Consider the following 7,384-nt stretch of genomic DNA (forward strand, 5'->3'; position numbering starts at 1 on the left):
ACTGCCCGAGGGGGTTTGTGAAGCAAAGCCTCTCCTCCATCCCATCTCAGCCGAGAAAGCTGTCACAGGGCCCTTGGTTCTGTTCTGTTGTTAATGCCACAGTTGTTGTTTGTTTGCCTTGGTATATATACAAATAAAGAACTGTTATTCCTATCCCCAGATCTCTGCTTGAAACCCACTTGATTTCAAAATGATAATAATTCGGAGGGGGGGTCTACATTTTCATTCCAAAAGAAGCTCCTGCCCTCCCTAGCAGACACCTGTCCTCCAAACCAAGACACCTGGTGAGAATTCAGAATGAAACATCAGGACACTTGGATCTCACAGCAGGATGGGGAAGCAGACAGAAAGTTGAAAATTACCTGTAGCTGCAGGACACACATCCAAAGGGTTTTTAGGAGGTGTACTGGCAGAGATCCCCTGTTCCAAAGAAATGATCAGCACGGAGACACTAGTGTGAGAAGTTTGTTACATTCCCCAAAGCCTTGCTGTTCAGTCTGTGCTGTATCAGTGTCCCACTTATTAAACCTGTAAGGGCAGAAGTTCCCCTGTTTTCCTCAGTCCCATCTCTCCATCTGGCTCCCCTGTCTCTAGATGCAATCCAAAGACTGACAGAGTATTATGGACTATTTTTCCATGTTTTCCTCTGGAAGGCTCTGAGGTGGGTTGTTCTGGACTCTCACAAATTTTAATCATTTTCATATATTTTTAAGATGAATGTGTCCCCCCACCTGGTGAGACACACACTCAGTTAACATTGAGATAACCAAACGATTCAGTGATTTCCAAGGATGAGCCTTGGCTCAGAAGAAGTTCTGTGACATTTTTCCTGATAACTCCAGGGCTCCTGTGCTTGGGGGTTAGGAGCTGCTGACAGTTCTGGTCATTCCTGACTCCTGTCTCACAGACAGAGCCTCTGGAAATGAAGTGCCAGATGGCACATGCACATTGGGAAAAGGTTTTGTGACCTGTGTGGTGTCCCCACCTGAGATCCACCACACAGACAAGGACAGAATTCAGTTACCCTGGGCAAGCTTTGGTTCTCTGAGCCATGAAACTGTCCTTTCCCTTTCCTGTAGTCTCCTTGTGCATCTCCCAGCTTTCCCAACAAGGCAAATGCTCCAGTAGTAAGCAGCCCTGATTGACTCCAAGGAGGCGGGGAAAAAGCAGCATTGAAATATTTCACTCAAGGCTGTTGTGATTCTGTCCACGAGGTTCCTAAATTAAGGTTGCAAAAATGAACTTAACCCTAGCATGTCCCAGTTTTGATCTGTGCTCTAATGTATGCTAATAACTGTGTTTTCTGGATGACTTTTGTCTAGGAATTCACACACTTCACCAACACTCTGCACCTGTAGCAGTGCTCAGGTATGAGGAAGAACCAACAATTTTATTCACCAGCACTCATGGACTGGCCCAAAGCCACTTTCCTGCCTCTGTAGCAGGAGGTTCCATTTCATTCAATGAAAATTTAATGGAGTGGGCTCAGACATTCCCTTTATACCCTTTATACAGGGGAAGAGACCCCCATGGCCAGCAAGTGAAGAACAACGAGCTCTTTGATTCAGTTCTTCTTTCAGCTTGAAAAGCTGCCCAGACCCACTTTGGGGAGCACAGCCCCTTCAGCTGCTCCTGAGGGCATCTCAGCCATGTCCCAGCATCACCTCAGTGGGTTACAGCCACCCCAGTGGGTTACAGCCACCCCACAGCCACCCCACAGCACGTTCCCTGCAGTTCAGGTCTCTGCTTCCAACCCAACACCCCGAGCTTTCATTGCTCAGTGGAGTTCCCTGCCCACAAACCTGCTCATCAGGTTACCTAATGAATGTGTTTGTTTCTGAAAGCTGCAGTGTCAACGTTACTCACTGCAAGAGCCCTGGGAACAATAGAGGGAGCAGCCAACACCCAAGGTCATTCCCAACTCCAAATATGAAAATACATTCTTGAGGTACTTTCCATTTGTTATTGCTTCTATCGCTTTTCCCAGTTTGATGCTGACTGAGAGCTGCTTCCAGGAAAATAACCACAGCCAGAGCAGATAATGTGTTTTATCCTGGTATACACTGAAGGCAAAAATAAGTGATAATTCCTGAAAAAATAACAATTTTTTTTCCTTCTGTAAAGAAAACAAATGGAAGCATTCTATTTATTCTTCAGTTTCCATGGACAGATGATTTTTCTCCTAATTTCACACGCAACCTCCTTTTCTCTATCTTTTGCTAGATACCAGTATTGTGCCATTTTCAGGCTCCCATGGATAAAACATCCTCCTAGATGACTCCTTTCATTAGTGTGACTAACCTTGGAGACAGGTATTTATGATAGAATGATGACTAGACTTCAAGCTGCCTGAATCTTAAAGGAAGAATTTTTTTAAGAAGATTTATGCCTGTTAAAACTGGTGATAATATTAGTAATACGAGTCTCAGATGAGTTATTGCATATTTAACTACTGTATTATCAAAACAGGATGGCAGTGAGGAAAAACAAGCCATACTTCTGAGCAATGACAGGCTTTATACTCCTTTTTATTGAATAACAAACGCTGGAACCAAATGCCATCCTTCTCTTAGGTGACTCTATCTGCTTTTATAGTGTTTACATGAATTCCAGAACAATCCTATACAATGGATGTTGCACCATCCACCAGGAATTGGGGATGTTTTGAAAGCCCAGTGGCTGCAGCTCTGAAGTCCATACCCACAATTTGATAAACTCTGCAAATCTACCCAGCCCTGTTCATCTTCTCCTGGGGATGTGGCACCAGGGGACATGGGGCAGTGGTGGCCTTGCCAGTGCTGGGTTGATGGTTGGGCTTCATGATGCTGAAGGTCTTCTCCAACCTAAATCATTCCATGATTCTTTGATTCCATACCCAAGGTTGATAGCAAAAGACTTTAAAATCAGAAAATTCGGAGAGTTAGAAAGCAAGTTAGGCTTGGCAAGCCCTGGGAAAAGTGATAAAAGTAGGCCCTGGGAAATGTTAGGCCTTGTGCTTGCTAAGATCATGTGAAACTGCACCTCTGTAATCAATATATGATAAATTATATGTAATTGTTAGATGTGAGTAGATATAATTATTATCTAAAGAATCATGAGAAACTATGTTAGGGGCTGGAGGGGAATCACGAGGAATCCATGCCTAGGTAAAATCAATGTATACAGTAGAACAATATAAGTTTAATAATTAATATGGAAGTTGTATAATGATAGAGTATGTTCATGTTCAAGTGGGGTCAGATTTGGGTCTGTGTACCCCTGATACCCAGAGCTCTTCAATAAATCACCCTCATATAATCATTCTGTGGTTATAACAAGGTGGTGTGAAATTGCTCAAATAATCATGAAGCACTGGGGGAAGAAATGCCTTTAAAGTGAAGTCTCACTGCTCATGCATGGGGCAATTCAAACATTGTGCCAACGGATTTGGATTTACTCTGATTCCTCCATCAGTCCTTAAGATCTCCAAAAATCACTATTTTGTACTAAAAAGTCATCAAGTGTTAGAATAAATCGGCCAAGACTCCATTTTCTTCACATAGAAAGCGGAATCTTTACTGTATAGGTCACATTTTAGAGGGTTATCAGAAGGCCCTGTGTCATATTTGATTGCTTGACAACACATTTACACCTAGTTAATTGGCTGGTATTTTGCATATCTATCAAATTTCTGTATTTTTAGTTAGTTTATGTATTTTTTCTGCTGGTTCTCATGGCACAAACCCCTTGTTATTGCAGGTGCATTTGTTTTTCACTCTCAGAATAGATTGTTGTGTTAATGAACTCTCACTCTCAAAATAGCTTCACATGGGAACTTGTAACTGCACTTAGAAGTGACAGGCCAGCTCTGGCAATTCAGCAGAGCAAGGCCTGATTTCATAAGGTCTTTCTTTTATAATTATTTTACCTGTCTAAGACATCTCCCCCCTTTTGTTAATTTAAAAAAGGCTGATATGTTCCGATGTTAAAACAGCTCACTCTTGTGAGGGTATTATCTCATTAAGGTTATCACTGGTTATCTATTAGATATGGGATGAGACACATAAAAACCAGATTACAATCAACAAAGCTTATCAAGTTCTATCACATCATTGGCAGGGTTTTTCTCAGCATGAGAAAACAAAAGAAAATAATGTCCAATGTCTCTTAGGGAAATGGAAATAAATGACCATTGTTTTAAAGTGCAAATAATTGAGACTCAGGAGGAAGTCCATGAGGTGGGAATGCTGATCTTTGACATCACTGAGTGTCCTCTTGGATGCTGGGACAGGGAATGGCTGCAGAAGGTTGGCCAATCAATTAGGTCTTGCCAATGCACATTCACGTGAGGGTCCTTACCTAAAAAGCTTTAAATTTTATTTTTTTTTGGTATAAATATTGCATTTTTCAGACTTCTTTAGGAGCTAATTCCCCTTTCTTTTGGTTTTAAAAACAGCATGCATGACTCCTGCCAAGAACATGAAGGGAATAACAAAACAAAACAATATATGTAGTGAAACCAGAAACTGGCAGCAATCAGGAGTAATTCAGGTACAACAATTATGAATATTTCAGATAATACACTTATATAATAACACATGTGAAACTGGACAATTTTTAATCAGTAAAATACTGTACCATCAACTCAGAGTCTGCAAACAGCTGACAAAGCTCAATTCAGTGAGGACTTGGATAATTATTTCTGGATAACAATTCCCAAGCTCACTCTAAAAATAGGTTCAGCTGTCATATATAAAGGGTGAAAGTGCCAAGTCAAAGTGACTTCAATCTAGTTTTGATGCAGAAAACATCTGGGTTTATTGGCAAATTCTCCATCCAGGTAGAGCCAAGGCTGGCCACAGTCCAAGCTCCAACTGGGAGGGAATGCCCTAAACACATTTTAAAACAAGGCTCCTAAGAATAGGAGCTATGAGTAAAGGCCTTGGGGTTCAAGACTAATCAAACCATCTAGTAGCTGGGTCCCTCTGAAGTTTCCTTCAGGATAGAGATGCTTCAAACTCAGCAAACTGCTGGAGTGCTGCTGTAACAGTAACTCTACAATAATTACTTGGGAGCCATTTTTCTATCAGGTCATTCCTTAAAAAGAAGGGAACAAAGCAAAACTTGTGAGTTTTGCAGCAAGATGCTCACAGCAGAGTGGGCAATTGGAGGTTGACAGAGGACTGTGAGCACTGATCTCTGCTGCCCAGCTCAGCTGTGCCTGAGCAGGTTGGGCAGTGACTCTTCACTTCTGTCCCTTGTAATGCAGCCTGGTCAAGTGACAGAACACGCAGGAAGAATCTTTCCTTTTAATTCTTGGTTTCTGCCAGCTCAGAGCTCAAGCCTGTCATTTTAACAGCAGTATTTTTCCTTTATGAGCCTCTTCTCTGTTGCAAAGGACCGGTGCTACCTTGCCCTGCTGTGACATTGCAAAAGCCAGGCCGGGGTTTAGGTGCAGGTCACAACCCGTGTGCAACACCTGGCACGAGAGTTCTGCACTCAGTGTAATTCTGAAGTCAAACAAAACCTGTATCTGGGGTTTCCAGACACTCCAGAGATCACTTGGGAAGAAAAACAATCAGGGGAAGCAAAATCTGCTGTGTACAACATTACAAAATAGAACATTCCTCACACTGAGCAGTAGACCTGGGGGTATTTAGCACGAGAAGGAAGGAGCTGGAAGGTGACACAGCACTGGCAAACATATCCTGAAAGCTTGAGTGGAAGCCCCTTCTGCATTCAAATCAGAGTTTATGTCAAAGTGTTAAGTGTATGTGCCAGAGAGAGCTATTCCTAGATTCCCTAAGAATGCCCCACAAGATTTTATAAGTAATCAATTCAAAAAGCTGGAAAACAGAAGAAAATTATTTATTTATACAAAGATCACCCCTCTTATGAATTACAAACTATGCATTTATATAGCAGGCCATATGTGCTCATGAATAAATCCTTTTCTGAGACTCAAGACTTTGGTAGCTGTTCACAAAGTTAAACTTCACACATGTTAATGAGGAGAAGCCTAGGAAATGAAAATAGTTCCTTCCTAAGTAAAAGTCTTGCTTAAACCAGCAAAACCCCATGGCTTCAGTATGGTATTGCAACGTCCATTTGTATTTCTGGGGATGAAATCCTTTAAACAACTCAAGAACATTCCAAGAGCAGCAGGCAGCTGTGTGCACTGAGGAGAAAAAGCTGCTTCATGTGTTTAGGATGTTGTCACTTGCCAAGAGCATTTAGGCTGAGGATTTTTTGTATTTGGCTGAATCAAACAATTAGCACTAAAAATTGTAAACCATATTGTAATTCTTTTGTATTGTAATGACACTTAGCATTGTAAATTCAGCATTGCAAAATTATATGATGATACAATTATGACCTGAAAATTGTTTCATTTCTATTTAATTTATATAGAGTTGGTATGAAAAGAGTAAAATATATTATATAGGAGTTTTCATCTGTAAATTCTCACCTTTACAATTCCAAACACAGTATACTTGCACTGCTGGGGAACCCCACAGTATCTGGGGGTTTTTTTAACCTTTAAAACTGCCTCAGCTGCATTATTGCTCCAACTTTGAACCTGTAACATAATTAAAGCAACACTATTAACAGCATAACTCAAACACACACCCTTGTCACAACTGTGAACTGTGATTTGCCCCTTCCTATGCTTTTCTAACTCCAAGCCAGCACCTTTTTATGACCTTTTACTCATCCTCAGCTCAGTTTCTCGTGCAATTAAAGTGAGCCATGCTTATTTTTAGCACATACAAATATTCTACGAACTACAGAACTGTTTGTCATCTCTGTTGGTAGAGCCCAATTGCATTCATTTGTTGCTTGGTGGAAATTACCATGGAATTCAGTTATCTTTTTGTTGTTGGCAATGCTTACATTTCTTAGATAACTCCTCTCCTGCGAGTTGTTCCCACTGCTCCTTCCTGACATGCAGATTTTGCACGGCTTTAGGTGAACAGCTCTTTTTAAAGAGTATTTCTCATCATTATTTTTGTACTTCTACGTCATGAAAAGTAGAGAAATTATAAAAGAAAGGGCTCATAAAATCAAACCTTGCTCTGTTAAATTGCCAGCTAGCCTGTTGCTCCTTCTAAGTGCAGCTAGCCGGCTTCCCTTGTGAAAAATCCTAAGAACCGAGTTCCTTAACACAACAAACCATTCCTGGGTGAAAAACGAGTAAGCAGGTGTGAAAAACGAGGTTCACATAATTTTTATAGAATTTAAAAGTTTAATAAAAAAACAATTAGGAGAGAAAAATAAAGTATACAGATACGGCCGGGTGTCTCTGCATTCAGCTAAGAGAGCACACCTTACTAACAAAGGATTGTCCCTTAAAAACAGAACTCTACTACATATCCATAAATTCTCATACATATTCATACATTCT

Source organism: Parus major, chromosome 12, assembly GCF_001522545.3.
Source record: "Parus major isolate Abel chromosome 12, Parus_major1.1, whole genome shotgun sequence".
Lineage (NCBI taxonomy): Eukaryota > Metazoa > Chordata > Aves > Passeriformes > Paridae > Parus > Parus major.